General features: G+C 47.0%; 1 long non-coding RNA gene across 2 annotated transcripts; it reads left to right on the top strand.

Annotated features, from left to right (window-relative positions):
* The first annotated feature begins 2270 nt into the window (after window positions 1–2270).
* On the top strand, window positions 2271–11742 carry LOC105105759 (uncharacterized). 2 transcript variants are annotated; one of them, XR_010380747.1, is made up of 3 exons: window positions 2271–2721; window positions 7119–7217; window positions 7751–11742. It is a non-coding gene; the product is annotated as an uncharacterized LOC105105759 (long non-coding RNA). The 2 variants fall into 2 exon arrangements; XR_010380748.1 differs by having other exon boundaries at window positions 7748–11742.
* The last annotated feature ends 8278 nt before the right edge of the window (window positions 11743–20020 follow it).

Genomic DNA, 20020 nt, shown 5'->3' with positions numbered 1-20020 from the left:
GCCCATAAAGGAGAGCTCAAGAGAGATTGATACGTTTCCTGGGATTCTTTTAATTGCCCCAGACAGATTGATGTAGGATGTGTCCACAGGGACGCAGATGGAGGGCACCCACCTGTAAGACCTCTGTCCCATGTGGCTCCCAGTAGCACTTCAAGGCCACTGCGATGAGCTCTGCTGCCAGGTGGGGAGCATCAGCCAGAGGTTCCATACCCTCTGACTTGCTTGCTGACCTGTCAGAAAGACCCACTCGTTCCTCTCATATCCACACATGTCACGTCCTCCCAGAGGCCCTAGAAAGGGGCCAAGTGGAACCCAGGACACAGGATTTTGAGGTGCAGGAGGCTGACCTGGGGGGACAGATGTTGCTGGGTCCGGGACCCTCCCTCGGTCAGAAGCCACTAACCCTAAGCTCTGGTCCGGTGCCCCCTCCCACCTATGAGCCAGCTTCTCCAGAATCCCTCAGAGCAGCCTCTCTTCTTTCTCACAAATGTAAATGGCTCCCAGAACAGAGACCACTGTCTGCCTCCATGGGGAGAGAGCTGCTTTTGCCTGTTTTGCAGCCTGGGACCACGAGTTTCCTGCCTGCAGACAACTACCTCGCACCACCTCCTCTCTCCAAAATTCCCTAGGCATCCTCGCAAACCTTCCTCTAGGCATTTAATAGCCTCGCTTCATCACTGCCTGAGAATTGCCTCCTTTGCACTTCAAATCCCAGGCCCACTGTATTAGTCTTCTCTGAATGCCAAAAATTGCTACAAACTCGGTGTCTCAAAGCAACACAAATGTATTATCTTGCAGTTCCGTTAAGTTAGATGTCTGACATGATTCGCTGGGCTCAAGTCAAGGCACAGATGCGTTCCTTTCTGGGGGCTTGAGGGTGAATGCATTTCTTTTCTATTTCCTACTACAGAAGTCTCCCCACATTCCTTGGCTGGTGGTACCCTGCCTCCATCTTCAAAGTAAGCAATGTTGCATCTATCTGACCTTCTTTTCCATAGTCACATCTCCTTCTCATCCTCCTCTTCTGCTTCCCTCTTCTTTCTACTTTTAAGGACCCTTGTGATGACTTTGAGGCCACCTGGATAATCCAGGATAATCTCCCTACCTCAAGGTCCTTAAGCCTCAATGAGATTTGCAAAGCCTCTTTTGCCATGTAAGGTAACATAGTCTCAGGTTGTGGAAATGAGGACAGGGTCATCTTCGGGGGCCATCACTCTGCCAACTACACCTGTGCCTCTGCCCAGGCATTCTGCCTTCCATGGCAACGCAGTGGTGCCAGACTCCACGTGGGCACGGTGTTCCGTACCCTCTGACTTGCTCGCTGACCTTGCTCTCTCCGCCGCATCATTAATCTCTCCTCCCTTCTGGATCATTCTCACCGACCTACAAACAAGCTGTAATATCTCCATTTGGAAAGAGGAGAGAGAAAATCTCCTTGGGCCCGAGGTACCTAACAGCCTCTGCCTTTCTCTGCTTTAAAGCAAAATTACCTGAAAGCATGGTCTGTACTTACTGTCTCCACTCCTGCACCTTTCCGTCCCCTTCCTTCTCTCTAGTCAGGCTATTGTCCCCGCCCTGCACTGAAACTGCCCTTGTCAAGATCTCCAGTGACGTCCATGTCTCCAAACCCAGTGGTTGTGTCTCTGTTTCGATTTACTCAGCCTTCCAGTGACGCACTCCTCAGGGGTCATCACTCTCCCTCCTGGAATGCCCTCCAGCTCCCCCTCAAGAACGCCCACTTTCCGGGTTGTCCTACCTTACTGACTGTCTTCAGTCTCTTGTTAGAGGCTCCTCTCCTGCCAGCCTCCGAATGTGGGCAGGCTCTGGGCTCGGCCCTTTCCTGTCACCCCTGCCCAGTAACCCCATTTGGTCCATTTGGCTTGTTACATCCACGTGCCCTCGAGCTAAATTTGCCCACCTCCATCCTCGTTGGCCTCCCTAGAGCCTTCTGTCTGCTCAGTGTCTTCATTTAGAAGTGAGAGGGCATCACAAACGACAGGCAAAGCACAAACTGATTCTCCCCTGAAAGGCGTCTGGAGGCGCCCTGCGCTCGGGCGCTGGAGACGCTCAGAGATCCTCGGAGGCATTCGGGAAGCACCCAGAGACGCCCGGAGGCGCTCGGAGGCTCTCGGAGCGTTGGGAGTTGCCGAGGCCTTGGCCACGCCCTCGCCCCGGCCAAAGGGGAGCCGCGGTGAGTCCTGGGAAATGTAGTCCCCGTCCTTTGAGCTTCCTTTCCCAGAGGCCTCCCCGGCCCGGAGGCCCCGCCCTAGCCCGAGGGAACCCAGCGGAGTCCGACGGCTCCCTGGGCCACGCGCCGTCCGTTGAGCGGCTCTGCGGCCGGCCGAGGCCGGGCTTCGGTCTCTCCGACGTCCCTGGGAGCGGGAGAGGAAGCGAGGAAGGCGCTTGGGCCCTCCGCCGCTGGGGCGCCCGCCTTCCGTGTGGAAGCGAAGGCTAGAGCGCTCCCCGGCCGGCCGGGCGGTGCAGGGCCGCTGACCACCTCGGGTCACCAGGAAGCCTGGACGTCGGGGAGACTAGACGCTCCCCCGACGGTTCGAAAGCGCAGCCAAAGCTAACAGCGACTGGCGTCGAGGAAGGAGGGGGTTGTTTCAGGCTGTGGAATGGAAGTTGGTTTCTCCAGGAGGGAACACGAGCCTTGCTGACCTCACTGACCGTTCCGGAGAGCACGCCTGGGCTTTGCTCGGCATTCACTCTACAAACGCGGTGAGCACCTGTTCTGTGCTGGGAGCACAGAGACGAGACTGACCAGACGCTTGCTGTCGTGGAACTTGCCTTCTCTTAAGACGCTCAAGAGCCTGCAGAGAGCCATAGGCCACCACAGACTGCCCGGAGGGTGACCAAGGCCGCGCTCGGTAGAGAGTAGTCAGAGAAGCCCGGAGTTTATTAGGTTGTTAAAGACAGTCCTTGGGTTTGCATGGGTCTGAAGGGAGGAGGGATAAGGTTAAACCTATGACCCAGCACCTTCTAGGCCTTCACGAGAGCTCCCCGGAGTTTTGCTCCAACACCCTCGTGTAGAAAATTGCCCTCCCTGAAGACTGTGCACTCTGGCTGTTGCTGTTCCGTTCCCAGTTGTTGGCATGCTGGCCCTCCGCCGTCCATCTTCCTCTCCCCTCCAGATCCCGCCCCACCTCGGCCTGGGAAAATCTCGTGGGCACCTTAGACACCTAAGGCAGTACCTGTATCATGGGCTTTGTCAGCCCTGACAGCTGAACGAGCTGCCAAACCTTAAGCTCCTGCCTCCTGTCCACCCTGTCCCAGGAACCTTGTTCAGACCTCTTCGGGGTCTCCTAGTCATTGTCCTCCCGTTGCCTTCACAGTCAAGTTTCTCGAGAATAGTCTCCATTCTTCATTTCCTCATCTGCTTGTTCATCACAAGTTTCAGTATGGCCACCTGTTTCCCACCATCCTCCTGAAAGCTTGTCTCCGATGAAGTCCCGATGCCAGGTAGACCCTTTAGGTTTCATCTTACCTAAGTGCTACGGCATCTTACATTGTCAGTAATTTTGTGCTTCTTAAAATGCTGTTCTCTGTCTAGTTTTCTTGCTGCTTCTTCAGCCTTTCCTTCTAGATTCTAGACAGGGCTCCTCTCCTCAGCCCACCGTAGAAATATCGCTGTGTCCCACGTTTCTTTCCTTGGACTTCTTCCTCTACACTACAGCCTAGATGACCTCCATGGCTTCGCCCACCGCGTCCCTGACTCCAAAAGGACCTCCAGCCCAGTCCTGTCTGGGGCACTAGTTGCGTTTATCCAAATGACCCTGGTTGTTGCCTCTCAGATACCCCACGGGGTCTTCACATGCAGCAAACTCAAAGCTTAACTTAGCTTTCCTGCAAAGCCTGCACCTCCTTTCCTTTTCTGAATCCGAGAGCAGCACGGCCATTGTCAGCCTCTCAGGGCAGAGACTCGACAGGGAGACACCCCCTTCCCCTTCAGCCCCTCCCTGCAGGCAGTGTCCAGGAGCTGTCATTTCCACCTCTTTAACAGGCAGAATGAAGGAATGAGGGAATGGGTTTACAGTTTACACCGTGTCCCTTTCCCTTTGTCCCTGCTTCTACATTCTTAGTTCAGGTTCTCATCACTCACCTGGAGAATGACAGTGGTCATTAAGAAAATTCTCTACATCTAGTATTATCTCCTGAACTTACGTCCTCCAAAAGCCGGACACTGCAGATTAGCAGGTGTGGTAGGCCCATAAGTCCTGTGGGTCAGCTCAGAACTTCAGAGCTTCGCCTCTGAGCGCCTCTCCTGTTCCCATCCCCTTGCCGAGTGTTTGTCCCCCTGCACTGCGGGCTCACTGCTCTCCTCTCTGCTCACTATCAAGGTCGGCTGAGATGCCACCTTCTGTGGGAAGCATTTCCTGGTCACCCCTGGTTTTATGCAACGTCCAAGGTTTCTCTCTTGCCTCTCTCGGATGCTGTATTTCAGACTGTTCATTCATTCACTCATTCTACAACATTTATTGCATGCTTGCTCTTTGTCGTGCACTATTCTAGTTGCTGGAGATAGTTTCTTCTCAAGCTTTTACTGTAATGAGGGGAACAGACAATAAATATATGCAGTGGCAGACGGTATTGACGTGCCCTGAAGAAAGGAGAATCAGGTCAAGGGGACAGGGAGTGGTGGTGCGGAAGCAGGGTGCAGGCTTAAGTAAGTTGTTTATGGAGATGATTTGTCCGGTAGGTTTTCTTTGAGCAGAGAACAGCTGAGGGACCAAGCAAGCTGCTCTCCTGGGAGGGAGTGTTCCAGGTAGAGGACTAACTGCACAGGCCTGGAGGGAGGACCATGCGGGGCCTGTTCAAGGACTGCACCTCGGTCCCTGGAGTCTCTTAAAAAGTATTGTGTTTTCTGTATTTGTTGACATGTACCAGGTACCAAAGGACTGCATGTAAAACCCTCTAGTCATGTGATCTTGCCTCTTCCTTCAACGCCACAATGTCCCTCTAAGATCGGTATTACTATTCTTAATTTCACAAATGAGGAAACTGAGGCTCGGATAGGTTAAGTAACCTTTTCTTAAACTAGAGTTTGGTTAAAAAAGGAGCACACACTCCCAGGAAAAGCCAGGCATCACAGAGGACCTGCAGAGGAAGGTCCAGGTCCTCCCCTCGCTTGCTCCACACCTTTGTCCCTCTCTCCGGGAGTCTCCACAGTTGACAATTTCTTAGGTGTCGGCTGTGGTGCTTTCCATGCACTTAGAAGCAAATCTATGTAGGTAAATGTCTTTCTTTTTCTGCAGATAGGATCATTTTGTACATACCATTCTGCAGGGTTTTTTTTTTTAACCCAACAATAGAATTGCTTATTCAGCAGTATAGATCGTGTACCTGCCGCACGCCAAGCACTGTCTCAGGCACCAGGGACAGTGTTGATGAAGAAAAGCCCCTCCCTGATGGGTGCTGCCCACGCACCACGTCAGTACACGCAGACCCTCCTCATGCATCTCACCCTACAGGGTGTCCCCTCACCCCCCGCCCCAGCATGCAGAAAGCACAGAGAGAGGGCGTCCAGGGCTTTGCTGAGGTCAATACCGGGCCAGCATCCCGTGTGCTATATTAAGACGCCACGTGAATTTCTAGAATTAAAATGGTGGGAAAATGGCATGTTATTGAAGAATCTGTAAATAACATCAGATTGATGCCCTAAAAAATTGTCTTGCTTTATACTTCCACCTTCAGCAGATGAGGGTGGCGGTTTTCCAAACTCTCATTAGTAGCAGGCATTCCTAGGTCACTGATTTACTACTACTAAAACGTTTTTTAAGGGAAAGAGATTAAATTTAGGGGGTGCCTTGTGGCAGCTTTTGAGTAATTACAGGTTTGTCCTTTGGCCTATCAACATGAGATATTTTGTGACTGGGATTTCTCAATAATGAGCCATGCTTGTATTTTTGTTATGAACCCCAATGGTCATGGTGGGGTCAAGGTCCTGCTGAATTTGGTTTGTCTGTCATTTTGTGTGGGATTTTTAATAATAGGTTTTTTTTTAGAGCAGTTTTAGGTTCACAGCAAAACTGAGAAGAAGGCACTGACATTTCCCATCCATCCTGCCACCCCGGCCCTGTCCAAACATGGGTGCAGCTGCACAGCCTCCCATGGCATCAACACCCCCGGCCAGGGTGGGGCCTTTGCTGCAGTCAGTGAACCTGCACTGAGAGTCGTCGTCGCCCAGGGTTTATAGTTTACATTAAGGTTCACTCTTGGTGTTTGTTGTGTGTTCTGTGGACTTGGACAACTCTACAACAAGTGTCCTTCACTAGCTCATACGCAGTGGTTTCACCGCCTTAAAAATTCTCTGTGCTCTCCCATTCCTCCCTCCCTGCAGCCCTGACAATCCCTGATCTTTTTCCTATCTCCATAGTTTTGCCTTTTCCAAAATGTTGTGTAGGATTTTTTCATCAAAATTCCTGAGAGACGCTGTTGTGTAGTTTTCTTCCATGTGCTGTCTGGTTTGGGTGCCCGTGTTTTGCTGCCTTTATGGAGAGATGGGAGCTTTGCTTCTGCTCCTCTGGGCTCTGGAACAGCTGAAGTGGCGCTAGGAGAGTATGGTCCTTAAGTTCTGAAAGCATCCACCTCGAAGTCGCCGGGGCCTGGCGCTGCTACCCCGTTCCGCCACGTTTGCCCGTGTCTTCCAGGCCACGTGTGTGTGTGTCTCCATCCTTGAAGAGGCAATTTCTGTCCCTTCTCTTTTCCTGCCTCTTCTATTTTCTCTCTCCTTTGGCCTCCTCCCACCCACTTCCTCTCTCCCGCCTCCGTTACCTGCACACCTTTGTCTCTCCATCTGTAAAATGTTCAAGATAGCAGGACCAGCCTTGTTTAGAGCATGAGGTGGGGCAGTGTGAGCAAAGCCCTTCTCAGCTCCTGGTGTTGGTTCGAATCCCTTTCTTGTCCCCGCCTCGTTCCCTCCTCTGCTGGCTTGCTCATCTCTCCCCTTCCTCAGTTCCCCTCTCTGTCTCTGCCCCTCTCTCTGCCTCCCTTTGTCTGTCTTTTCCTCACCTCTTCTCCATTCCACTTCCCCCCAACCTCCCGGCAGTGGGTGTGGAATAGGGACAGTCCAGCTCCTGCAGGGCAGGTGACCCTTCCTCCCTGTCACTCCCCTGCAGGCTCTGAGCGCCTCACCTTCCAGGCGGGACCTGGGCTCCGTATTCTTCCTGCCCAGAGAGCTGCTAGCTGCGGGGCGAGGAAGCGCCAGCTGTGCCCAGGTGAGTCCTCGGGGAGGCAGGCTGACAGAGGGAAGGCGGGCCAGGGTGGGAGGCCAGCTCCCCTTCCTCTGTTCTTCCTCTGCTGCCCACAGACAGCCCCTGCTGGTCTTGACCCTGTTAGTTAAAAAGGGGCAACCCAGTCGACGCAGCTGAGGACCAGCGCAGCGGAGGGGTGTTCAGTAAAGGCCCGTGGGCTCGGCTGGGGATGCTGGGGCAACTGGGAGGGAGGAGCGGACCTCTCCCAGGAAGCGGCCCAGGAGACATGTAAGGGGGTGGCTCCAGGCTGTGAGCCCAGGCTCTAGTTTTCTCACAGGGGCTGCGGGGAGCTCCTCGCACACCTTGGGCCTCTCAGAGGAGCCTGGCCGCCAGCTGTTCGTCATCCAGGAGTCCTGCAGGTCTGAGCTCTTGGTTTCTTGTCTTCTGGCTTTGCCTTAAGACCCAGTCTGTCCCAAGGCCCTGTGTCCCTGGGCCCCTCCCACTACCCCAACTCCCATCCCCATCCCCACCCCCTGGCATCTCATCTTCTTCAGCAGCTTCGGGGCAGCAGCCTCCTGGCAGTTGGAACCAGAAGGATGATCGGGCTCCAAGCGGTCCAGCCACGCTCCCTGCCCTCCCTGGACTCTGGGGGGCAGAGCCAGAGTAGGGAGGGCCAGTTGGGCGCCCCCCCAGGGGTGTGCAGAGCCAGAGCTGCCAGGACCGGAGCTCCCTGGACTCCGTACCCCAGAGAAGAAAAATCGCAAAAGTGGATAACGGGAAAGTTGTCTGTTGCTGTGTAACAAATCACCCCGCAACTTAGCGGCTTAACACAAACCTTTATTATCTCACAGTCTCTGTGGGTCAGGGACCCAGGCACAGCTGGGGTGTGCTTCTGCCTCAAGGTGTCTTACAAGCCTGCAGTCGGGGTGTCAGCTGGGACCGTGGCCCTGTGCGGAAGCCCCCCGCCGGGTCCGCGTCCGAGCTTATTCACCAGGTTGTCGGCAGGATTCGGGTCCTCGCGGGCTACTACACGGGGCGCCTCGTTCTTCTCTGCTTTTTGGCTGGAGGCCTTACTCCGTTCTTTGCCATGTGGGCCTCTTCACAGGGCAGCTCACAACGGGGCAGGCGGCTCCCGTCTGAGGGAGCAAACGGGAGGACCGCCGCGGCGGGAGGCGGCTCCTGTAGCCTCATTTCAGAAGCAGCACCCTGTCACTTCGGCAGGGGTCGCGGACTGCGCGGCGCTGGGGAGTAATACCAGGAGACGGGATCATCGTGGGCCACCCCCACCCCACTGCTGTGCTCTTCCTGCTGCCCCCGGGCCTGCAGGAGTGGGTCTCCCTGGAGCTGGGAACGCTGTGCGCAGGGTGTTGTTTTTGTGTTTCCCTGTTTTAGAATACAGTGCGTGGAATTGTTACCTCGTGAGATAGATGCACCCAGAGAGCACAGGCCGCGACAGACGGGCGCTCATCCACAGCGTTCTGTCCACATCCTTCCCTACTTAAGCCTTTCCAAGGCCTCTGCTGACTTGTAATTCCCACTCCCTGAGTGACATAGAGCATCTTTTCTTAAGCTTACCAATTATTTGAACTTTCCTCAGAGCGAGGTTGGGCCCCCAATCTATCCTTCCCGAGGACCCTGACGGTGCATCAAGGAAAGTCCCAGGCAGAGGTGCAGGGGCCGTGACGCTCTCACACGAACCCACACAGGCCACACAGGCAAAGCTTGAACCACAGCAAAATCTGTGTCTTGGCCGAACGCCTCTCGGTCCTCCTGGAACTCAGGAGTGTGGGAGCAGCTGCTCCAAGTCTGAGCCCCCTCATCTCCCGGGAGGCTGGGCTGACCCCCTTGCCCGTAGCCTCGGGGTTGTGACGTGGCCTGGGGCTGTGCGGGAAGAGCTTAGCGACCCCAGGGCGCTTGCCCCCAGCACCAGGGCGCCCCGCCATTGATGCTGCAGTCATCTGGTCACTTTCTGGTGTCACCTGTGCAGGGTCACAGGGGGCTGGCACTTGGCTGCTCTTCCTTTTATAAGCTGTGTAATAAACGGAATCTAAAAAGGACTCGCTCTTTCTTTACCAGCAAATCTGTCGGCCTTGGCTGAAGAGAATGGAAGTGAGGGGAGGCCCAGGCCACCTGGTTTCTCCACATCTACCCCTGCCCGGTGCCAGATAATGCTTGCTAGCCCTGCCCTCCAAGGCTTGATCCAGCCCCTTAAGGCTTGAACACTTCTCCCCCACGATCTTGAGCCCAGATCTGTCCCCGCCATGCCCCCTGGAGAGACTTCAGTGAGTGGGAACCTCTCCAGGACCATGCCAGCCCTCAGGGGACCAGCATTTGGAGCGAAACAGAGGACAACAGCTCCCTTTTCCCCAACACCTTATTAGGGAAATTTGCAAACACATGGCAACGAAGGATTTTGCACAGCTGTATGCATACCCACCACCAACTGTACCGCTTACATTTTACTAGATTATCACTTTGTCACGTCTGGGCAGCCATCCATCTGTCCATTTTATTTTTGATGCATTTAGAGTCAGTTTTAGCCTTCAGTGTGCTTTCCGCTAATTACTTCAGTGTGTTCACCAAGTAGAGTTCATTATTCACAGTCCTTTTCTTTTAATGTAAAACGTACACTGAAATGCCCTGCCTGTAAGTGAGTATTTGCTGAGTTTTGACAAATTATACGTTTTTGTAACTCAGACCCTTATCAAAAAAGATACTGAGCGTTCCCATCACCCCAGAAAGTTCTTGTCCCCCACTCAGTCCTACCCCCACTGAGAGAGAACCACTCAGTGCCCTGCCTAGTGATACTACAGCCTAAAGCAAAGGGAAAAAAAATATTTTTAAGGGTTTCGTTTTAACATTAAAGTAGGTGAAAACCCACTGAAAAATGAAAAGATTTATTAAAAATATTTTGTTTATTTTATATTAAAAAATTGATAATTTTGCCTCCTGGTTTTAATGAAAACAAACTCATCAGTGTTTCCAAAGTCTACTAGTCGTTTTTAATGGAGAGAATTGCTGTGTTAATTTCTTTTGACCAAGTGATCTTAAATAACCTTTCATTAACTGCAGACAAACGTAAGATGCCATGTGACTGGCAGTGCTAACTACCTTCTCAAGATCGCTTCCAAATTAGGATTGCGCTAAGCAAACTTTTGAATCAGCTTTAGAAGATCCAAACACAGTGTTAATTTTACGTTATAAATTACTGATACTGAATGCTGTTTTAAACTATATCAGATGACATTTCTAAAGGACTTAAATCAGAATATTTGCATCAAATAAGTGGCTGCTTTGTGTAAATCAGATGTATCCATAGAAAATAACTTCTGTGGTTAAAAATTCAAAATCTAAAGACACTTTAATTTTCCATATATTTATTTCAAATGTGAAATCAGGGCATCTGGCATCTATAATCTTAGTTTCCATTTGATATGCATGTTTCTCATAATTGACACTCATCGAGTGATTCATTTCCAATTTCTATACTTTCATTTTAAAATTCAAGCAATATATTCATATCTTTTGCTAAAATTTTACATTCATCAAGCATACTTCCAAAGTTACTATTAATTGTTGTAAGCAAATAAAACCTGTTAAGTATATAGTTTTATGCCTAGTCATTTTTTTAATTGTATAGCATTATTTTTTATACTTGGTTTGGAAGGTCATCCCACACAGATTACATAAAATTATGTAATTATTTACATCAAGAAGCTTTTGATGTTAGCATATTTTTCATTTGATATATACATACATTTCAATATTTATAAATGTCTTTCTATGTGAAGTGCCTTGACTGCATTTAATTTTGATCCTCATGGGGTGTCTGGATTTTTTTTTAAACACCTTTATTGTGGTACGGGTGTGTTTTTAATATAGGTTTTAGATCAGACATAAGAATATCCATCTGCTCACCCATTTTTAAAAATTCACGCACACACAAAAATGTATATACATATGTCCTTTGTAGAATGCTAAAAATAGGTTATCAAATTTCATTTCACAGAAGCAGCATTTTTGCATATTAAGATTATGAGCGGAGGAAGGCACAAATTTGGCATAATTATATTTGGGGAAAAATAGTGTCTTTTACACACTCTTGTATAACCTGCCATATTTCCTCCATTAGTATATCCCTGGCCACAAGCATTTTTTATGTCAATATTTTTTCCCAACCTCTAATTTCATAAGCTAGACCTGGGAAGTTTTTTCTTTCATGTCAATAAAGTCAATAAAACTTATTTTGTTGTTACGACATTGTTCTTAATGTGAGCAGACCTAATAGTCTGACACACTTGTTCACAGTGGACTACATCTGGTGTACAATCAACAAGTAAAAAGTATTTGCTTCCTTTATTAATAGTATTTCAGATCTGGTGTGATTTGCTTGTAGCATTATGCATTTGTTTTGAATTTTATTAGGTAAGACACATGGACTTCCAATAATTTCTTGTGATTCTCTAAGATATCTAAGACACTTTTATTTTTGTTCAAAGTGTAACACCTAAAATCACTCAAAATATTCTCATTTTTGTTTCTTTGATTTTATCATCTGCAAAGCATCACCTATTAAAATGTCAGCTTGAATATTTTTTAAAAACACCTTCACTTTAGAGAACATCACAATGATACATCAAATTTTCAAGGTTACAGATTCTGTTTAAATTTTTTTTTAATATTTGAACCCTTTTTTATGGTTGAAAAAATTCTGTTCTGTTGTATTATTGTGGAAAATATACATGAAAAAGACAATTGTTTGGTATAAATAACCCACTCATAGTGAATTTACTTGCCATTACAATGGTTTTTATAAAAGGTCTTTGAAAGAATCTTTGGTCATCATGCAAAATAGATTCTCTAAAATCTACATCTTGCCCTTTGTTGGGTCTGTGTTCTATTAAAATAATTTTTTATCACAAAATAGCAGCCACAATTATTAAAATATCTTTCAAATGGCATCTTCCTTTGTTTGCTCCATCTCATATTCACTAGTTTCTGAAATTTCTAAAATTTCCATTTTCTGCATAAGAATCCTTAACTTTTAATTTGACAGTAATTCTGTTCTAATAATGTCAATGTTAAAGGACTCTCATTCTAAGTAGCTGGAACACTGTTTTTCTAGTCAAATGTAATTGTCCCCTATAATTTTGATCCATTTCTGTATATATTTATCTTCTTTTCCTGAATATTGCACTACTTGGCTTTATAGATACCATATTTGTTGAAAAAAATTTAGTATACATATAAAATATATTTATTAATGTAATAGTTAATTATAACAAATACAATATTTAACTTACATTAATTAACTTAATGTGAATCATAATATTTAACAAGTAGGTATACATAAAATTTTGTGTGAAAAATAGAGAAATCAATTGCTGTTTGGAATATAAAGTGGTATAGTCACTGTGGAAAAGAATTTGGAGGTTTTTCAAAAAGCTACACACAGAATTACCTTATGAACTAACAATTCCACTCCCAGGCATAGACCCAAAAGAACCGAAAACAGGGACTCAAACCGTTAGTTCTACACCAACGTTCATAACAGTGTTAGTCACAGTATCAGGGAGGTGGAAACAAGTATCCTTCAACAGATGTATGTTTAAAGAAAATGTAGTATATTTATACAATAGAATATTATTTAGCCAAAAAAAAGATGAAGTTCTGACACATGCTACAACATAGATGATTCTTAAGAACATTTCCTAGGTGAAATAAGCCAGACACAAAAGAACAAATAGTGTATGAGGTACCTAGAATAGGCAAATTCACAGAAGTAAAGTAGAATAGAGGCTTCCAGGGGCCAGGGGAAGGAAAGGATAAGGAGGTATCATTTGATGGGCACAGAGTTTCTGTTTGGGATAGTGAAAAATTCTCCAAATACACAGTAATGATGGTTGTACAACATTGTGCATGTACTAAATGCCACTGAATTGTATACTTAAAAATGGCTAAAATGGTAAATTCTGTTATGTATATTTTACCACAATAAAAAAAATCAAGTAAAGCTAGACATAAACATACCCTATGACCCTGTAATATCCCAATGGAAATGAACAATGATGTTCACCAAGAGACGGGTGCAGGAATGTGCGTAGCAGCACTATTTGCAAAAGCCCTAGACTGGATACCACTCAGCTGTTCATCAGCACAAGGATGCATACGTAAGTGGTGGTGCATTCAAACAGAGAATGGTACCCCGCAACCAGCAGGCCTGAACTAGGACTGTTCACAGTGCAGATGAATCTCACCAACGTAATGCTGAGTGAGAGAAGTTGGAGTTGGAAGAGCACAGACTGTGTTATTCCATTTACATAAAGTTTAAACCCAGGCAAGACAAACCGGTAGCACAGTCCTCACTTTGGGGGTCATGACTGGAAGCGGCTTCTGGGGTGCATGAAATGTTGTTTTTTGATCAGGGTCCTAGTTAATGGGTAGATTTACTTTGTGAAAAATCATCAAGCTGTACACTTACAATGTGTGTACTTTTCCATAAGGAGGGTTTTTCTTCAATAAACAAGTTTACTAAAAAAAAAAAAACCCTACAGAAATCAATTATTACAAGTAGCAGAAAATTATGTACCTAGTGAAGATAAAGTAGTAAAGACACTTTTTATATAAAAAGTAAATAACAATGAACTATTTTATCATAGTCTTAAGCTAATAGAGTATAAAACTTTTCCTGGTAAATTTATTTTTCTGGTTAAAAAAATTAATTTTCATAAAACATTTGATCAAGTCTCATTTATGGAAAGTAAAATTGAATGTGTAAATAAATTTGCATTGCTCACCTAAATGCCTGAGATGGGGTCCAGGGAAGCCTTCTGAGGAAGTCACCTTTGAGCTGAGTTCAGGGGCTGAGCACATGGCAGCCACTTCAGAAGCAGGAGGACAGGGGCCTGGGCCTGAGGTCCAAACAGCCTGATGTATCCTGGACAAAGAAAGGCGACCAGGGGCTGGATCACAGACAAGGGGTGGGAACGAGTGAGGTTGGAGATACCTACACGAGGTGAGACCATGAAGGGCCTCATAAGGATGGCAAAGAGTTTGGATTTCATTCTAAGTAAATGTGATGCAATTGGAAGACTTAAAGCAGGGAGGGCAATAGGCTGAGTCTCATTTTAAAAAGATGTCTCTCCTTTTCTGAAAAATCAACTGTAGGAAGCAAGGAGTCTAATGAAGAGGAGGCAGTTTCATTTGTCAAGTAAGACATACCAGGGCTTGATGTGTGATTATGGTGGCAGAAGTGGGATGTCAAAGACTTTTGGGAGTAAAACAGGCAAGACCTACCACTGAACTGGGTGTGTGGATGAAGGAAGGCAGGAGTCAAGGATGACTGAGATGCCTACTAGGCATCCAAGTGGGGATGGTGAGTAGCCAGCCGGGGATATATATATATATATGCAGAATTTTGAGAAGAGGTCAGGGCAAGAGTTATGTATGAGGGTGTCATTGGAATATAGGTGCCTTTAAAGCAAAAGAACTAATAAAGATGACATTGGAAGAGCATAAACTGAAGACAAAAGAGGGTCTAGGCCCATGCCCTGGGTCTTTAAAGAGAAGCCAATAAGTTTAATCTGAAAAAGGGGGTTCAGAGTGCACCACCTTTCCCCTCCCTAACCTGAAGCAGTGGGATTACAACGCCTCTGGGACTCTTTCTGCCTTGACAGTAGCTGGGTCTATAATTCTGTGAAACAGCTACAGATTGCAGACAGAGAGTGGAAGGAGAAGAGGCTGCACCCATCCATCATCTTTTTGGAGCACTGAGATTCTTCTAATTGTATAAAGGTCTATTTGGAGAGGGTATAGCTCTGTGATAGAGTGTGTGCTTAGCATGCACAAGGTCCTGGGTTCAATCCCCAGCACCTCCGAAAAACAACAACAACAAAAAAGACCTAATTACCTCCCCCACAAAGCAAAAACTCATGGGGAACCTTGGTCAGTTGCTCAGTGGTTAGAGAGTGGTGCTAATAACCCCGAGGTTGTGGGTTCAACCCCAGTGCGGGCCAGGAAAACTTTTTTAAAATGTCAATGACTCCCTCATTGAGCTTCACTCACCCTCCTGGCATTTGGGATCCTTGCAAAGTGACCCCAAGGTAACTGTCTCACCCACAAAACCAACTCCTCTCCATCCTTATAGTGTCATGGCAGCCCCACATCCACACCTCCATGCTCTGCACTCCGCCCACAATAAATCTCTTATTTTGGTATCTTAAAATCACACCCAACTTTCAAAACCCAGGTAGAAGATTCTGTGGGTGTCCAGTGTCCAGTCCCGGTCCACACACACACACACACACACACATCCCATGTACTGCAGAGACTTCCCACTCTGGCTGGCACATGTAGGAACTATTTCTGGTCCTGCATGAACTTTGAGAATTACTGTCCTGGTTGTTCTTCCCCAGCCTTCAGTAGATTTCTCACTCAGGTTCTGACTGGTTCTCACCTGAAGGCTCAAGGGGCACCCTCTGCAGTCCTGTCAAACGGCAATGTTACTTTCCCTGCAAGGCTGTTAAGAGATGAAGGCACCCGACTGGTGCTTGGTCCCAAACGTGGTGTTCTCCATTCTCTGCCTCTTCCTTAAAGACCTGTTTCACAGTGCAAATAGCACAGCCAATTAATTTTGCACAATCTTAAGAGATTTTCTGACATTTATTCAAACTTCCTCAAATCAGAGTTATTATAAAGCCCATTTCCCCATTACCACAGAAAACAGAACAATTATTTGTCATTTTCTTCATTTTTCAGCCCTCTCTCAGTGGACAAAACAAGCCTTAGTAACAGGTTGTACAATCACTACTGCTGCATTATACGTATCCCCCAGAGTTGGCAGGTTCAGACAGCCCCTTCACTTGTGCTTGGCCTGACACGTCTTGCTTCAGATTCTTCTCTTGGTTGCAGTTGGAACTTCCAACATTTTCCCCAGAAATCTTCTGAGCCAGATTCATCAGTTGGTTGGGCACATTTTCTATTTCCCACATTATTGCAGACAAGAGATTTGCTGAACTTTCTATCAATACTTATCGATATTCATTTCTCCATCTTCCAATAGCATTTTTCTCACTTTTTCTTATGCCCTCATTGACAGCCTCAAGGCCATTCCACCAACAGTCTCTTCCAGATCCTTCCAGTTGCCTGCTGCCCAGTCCCAAGGACAGTACTGTACATTTTGGGGTTTTGATGTATCAGCAACCCAGTCTGGGTACCAAATTTCCCTTCCCGTTACTATTGTTGTGTAACAACTCGCCCCCAAATTTAGCAGCTTAAAAAGGGTAGAGAGGGTGTGAAGAAAAGGGAACCCCCTCCCACACTGCTGGTGGGAATGTAAATTGGTGCAGCCACTATGGAAAACAGCATGGAGGTCCCTTAAAAAACTAAAAATAGAGTTACCATGTGATCCAACAATCCTAGTCTTGAGCATATGTATTAGAGAAAACTCTAATTCAAAACAATACATGCACCCAATGTTCATAGCAGCACTATTTACAATAGCTAAGACGTGGAAGCAACCTAAATGTCCACTGCCAGATGACTGGCTTAAACACACACACACACACACACGTACACACACGCACGATGGAGTATTATTCAGCCATAAAAAAGAGTGAAACAGTGCCATTTGCAGCAACATGGATGAACCGAGAGATTATCAAACTAAGTGAAGTATGTCAGACAAAGACAAATATGTATCACTTACATGTGGAACCTAAAAAATAATACAAGTGAATCTATATACAAAACAGAAACAGACTCATAGACCTAGAAAACAAACTTACAGAAGCAGAGGGATAAATTAGGAGTATGGAATTAACAAATATGAAACTACTATACATAAGACAGATAAGCAACAAGGATTTATTGTATAGCACAGGGAATTGTATTTAATATATTGTAATACTTGGAAAATAATCTGAAAAGTGTCTATACATATCTATATATCTATATCTGAATCACTTTGCTGTACACCTGAAACTAACACAATATCGTAAACCAACTATACTTCAATTTTAAAAAGAAACCTTATTTTATTTTGCTTGTGGTTTTATGGGTCAGGAATTCATAAAGGGCTTAGCTAGGCAGTCCTTGCTTGGGGTCTCATGAAGTTATAGTCAGATGTTGGCTGGGGCTCAGAACTCTAGTCTGAGGGTTCCCCTCGAATGGATGTTCAAGATGACTCATTCAAGTTGTCTGGCAGTCACTACTGGCCGTTGGCTGGAAGCTAAGCTGGGTTGTTGAGTGCAGTGCCTACGTGTGGCTTTTCCGGCGTGGCAGCCTCAGAGTAGCCGGACTTCTCACGTGGGGGCTGACTCCCCCACAGCAAGCAACCCCAGAGAATCCGGCCGCAGCAGCATGGTCTCTTATTACTCAGCCTTGGAAGTCAGGTAATGGCACCTCTTCCATTCTCTGTTGGTCAAAATTACCCCTGCTTGCCCACATGGGAGGGGAGGAGACCCAGAGCCTACCTCTTGACGGGGGGAGGAGCAGCAGGGGTGTGTTTTAGAAGAGCACACGGGATGGGAGACACTGTTGCAGCGAACTCTGGAAAGTACCATCTGCCACTTGGGCAGCTGATGATGTCCTGGAACATCAAGTGCCTTCCTTGTCTCTAGACAGTTTAAAGGTCTCACGGTCAGAAATCTATGATCTTGCTCTAACAGCAAAACAGTGAACTTAGTTTGGGCAGTCCTGAGCAAGCACACAGGAGGCTCCACTCTAGGCTCCAAACTTCCTGAGGTAGGAAGGCTGGTGTCATGCTCTTTGAGCATTAAAAATGGGCATATTCATTCATTCATTCATTCATTCATTCATCTAACCAATGTATGTGAGCATCCATTACGTGCCAGGTGCCGGGGGTACAGTAATGAGCAAAGCCAAACATAGTTCCTCACCTCCTATAGCTTACATTCTGGTAGGAGATCCAGGCATTAATGACATAATCACATAAATAAGTATAAAACTGCAACTATGACAAAAACTATAAAGGAGAGGTATAAAGGGCGATTATACTTAGGACACTCAAGAAAGATTTTCCTGAGGAATTGATGACTGAAATCTGAGGAATAAATGGAATTTCCCAGGAGCAGGGGGCCTAGAAGAACATTCCAAGCCAAAGAACCAGCATGAGAAAATGTGCCGGGACAGAAGAGAGAAAGACAAGTACGAGGGAGTGAGAAAAGGAGCCTGAGGGAGACACCTGAAAGGAGGCTGTGAATCGGTGACACGGACTTGTAGGGGTGGGAAGTCAAGGGATAAAACTGATAGGACTTGGTGATGGAGGGTGGATTAGTTATCTATTGCTGCATAACAAATTACCACAAATTTAGCATCCTGAAACCACATCCATCTGTTACCCCACCGTTTCCATGGGTCAGGAGTTCAGGCACAACTGAGTCCTCTGCAAGGTTGCAGTTAAGGTGTTGGCCTGGACTGGAGTCTCATCTGAGTCTCAACTAGGAAGAATCTGTTTCTAAGCTCACATAGCTGTTGGCAGCCTCCATTTCCTTGTGAGCTCTTGGACTGAAGGCCTGTTTCTTGCTGTCAGCTGGAAGCCACCCTCAGTACCTTGCCTCTCCCTACTGCAGCTCACAACATGGCAACTTGCTTCCTCAAAGTCAACAAGAGAGTCTCCTAGCAGGATGGATGTCACAAATCTGTGTGCGGGAGTTACATCCGCATAATCATTACATCCTAACACTTCTGCTGTACTCGGTTGACCAGACCAAGTTTCACTGACCACATTCAAAAGAAGGTGACCACAAAAGAACTGAATACTGGGACAAAGGGATCATGGAGTCACCTTAGACTCCATCTTCCATAGAGGGATTCTGGTAGGAACGAACATAGGGAGACATCAATCCTACAAGGAGACCTCATAGAAGGGGACACGGTGGGGAGTCAAGAAAATGATTTCAGTTGGGAATATGTTGAGTTTGAGGTACTTTGAGAGACTTAAGATATACCTCATGAGTGACTTGTGGACTGGGAGCTAGTAGGAAATAACAAATCAGGTTTCTGTGAAGGCTAATTCAAGCCAACTGTGGATGAGGCTGCCACAGGAGGGAGTACGGAACGAGGACCCAAGATCAAGTCTTAAAAAATCCCATCAATTAGTAGCTGGGCAGAAGCGGCCCTGCAAAGCAGACAGAAAACAGGAGTAAAACCAGGAGAGTGACATGCCCCACAAAACAAAGGGAGAGGCTGACTGCGTCAACACCGCTGGGATTCATGTATGATGACTAAAAAGGTCAGTTCCGTTTAGCACCAGAGTGGGAAGTCACCGGGGAGCTTAGCAAGAGCTGTTCTGGAGAAGTGATGAGAAGGTAGGTTGGGGTGGGCTGAAAAGTGGATGAGCGGTGAGGAAGTGGAGACCGCCCAGTTACTTGAGAACATGTCTCTGTAAGGGAGGAGGTGGTTCCTCTGTTAAGCAGAGGGCAGAGCTGTTGAGTGTTTCAAATAGCAGTGAGTGAACAGTCAAGCAGATGAGGCCTGAAGCACCGATGTCCTCAGCCAGAGATCACCGGACACACACTTGGAGCTGATGGAGTTGGATTTATTATTCATCCCAGCAAGAGAGATCACTGCCGTGGGAAACCTAAGTAAACGGACGTCGCAGAGGACTTACAAGATTCGGGTTTGTGTTAGTCGATTTGGGGAAACACTGAAGGAAGCAGGGCTTTGCTCTGGATTGGATAACGTCAGTTAAAGGAGGTGATTCCTTGACTGGACGTCTTCACAAACCTTATCTAAAAGGCTGGGCGACGGGACAAAGGTAAACCTGTAACTGGTAAAGCAGCAGCACCCTCACCAGCCAAGACAGG

This window comes from Camelus dromedarius, chromosome 4 (assembly GCF_036321535.1).
Source record: "Camelus dromedarius isolate mCamDro1 chromosome 4, mCamDro1.pat, whole genome shotgun sequence".
NCBI lineage: Eukaryota > Metazoa > Chordata > Mammalia > Artiodactyla > Camelidae > Camelus > Camelus dromedarius.
This window is presented reverse-complemented; position numbering and strand designations above follow the sequence as displayed.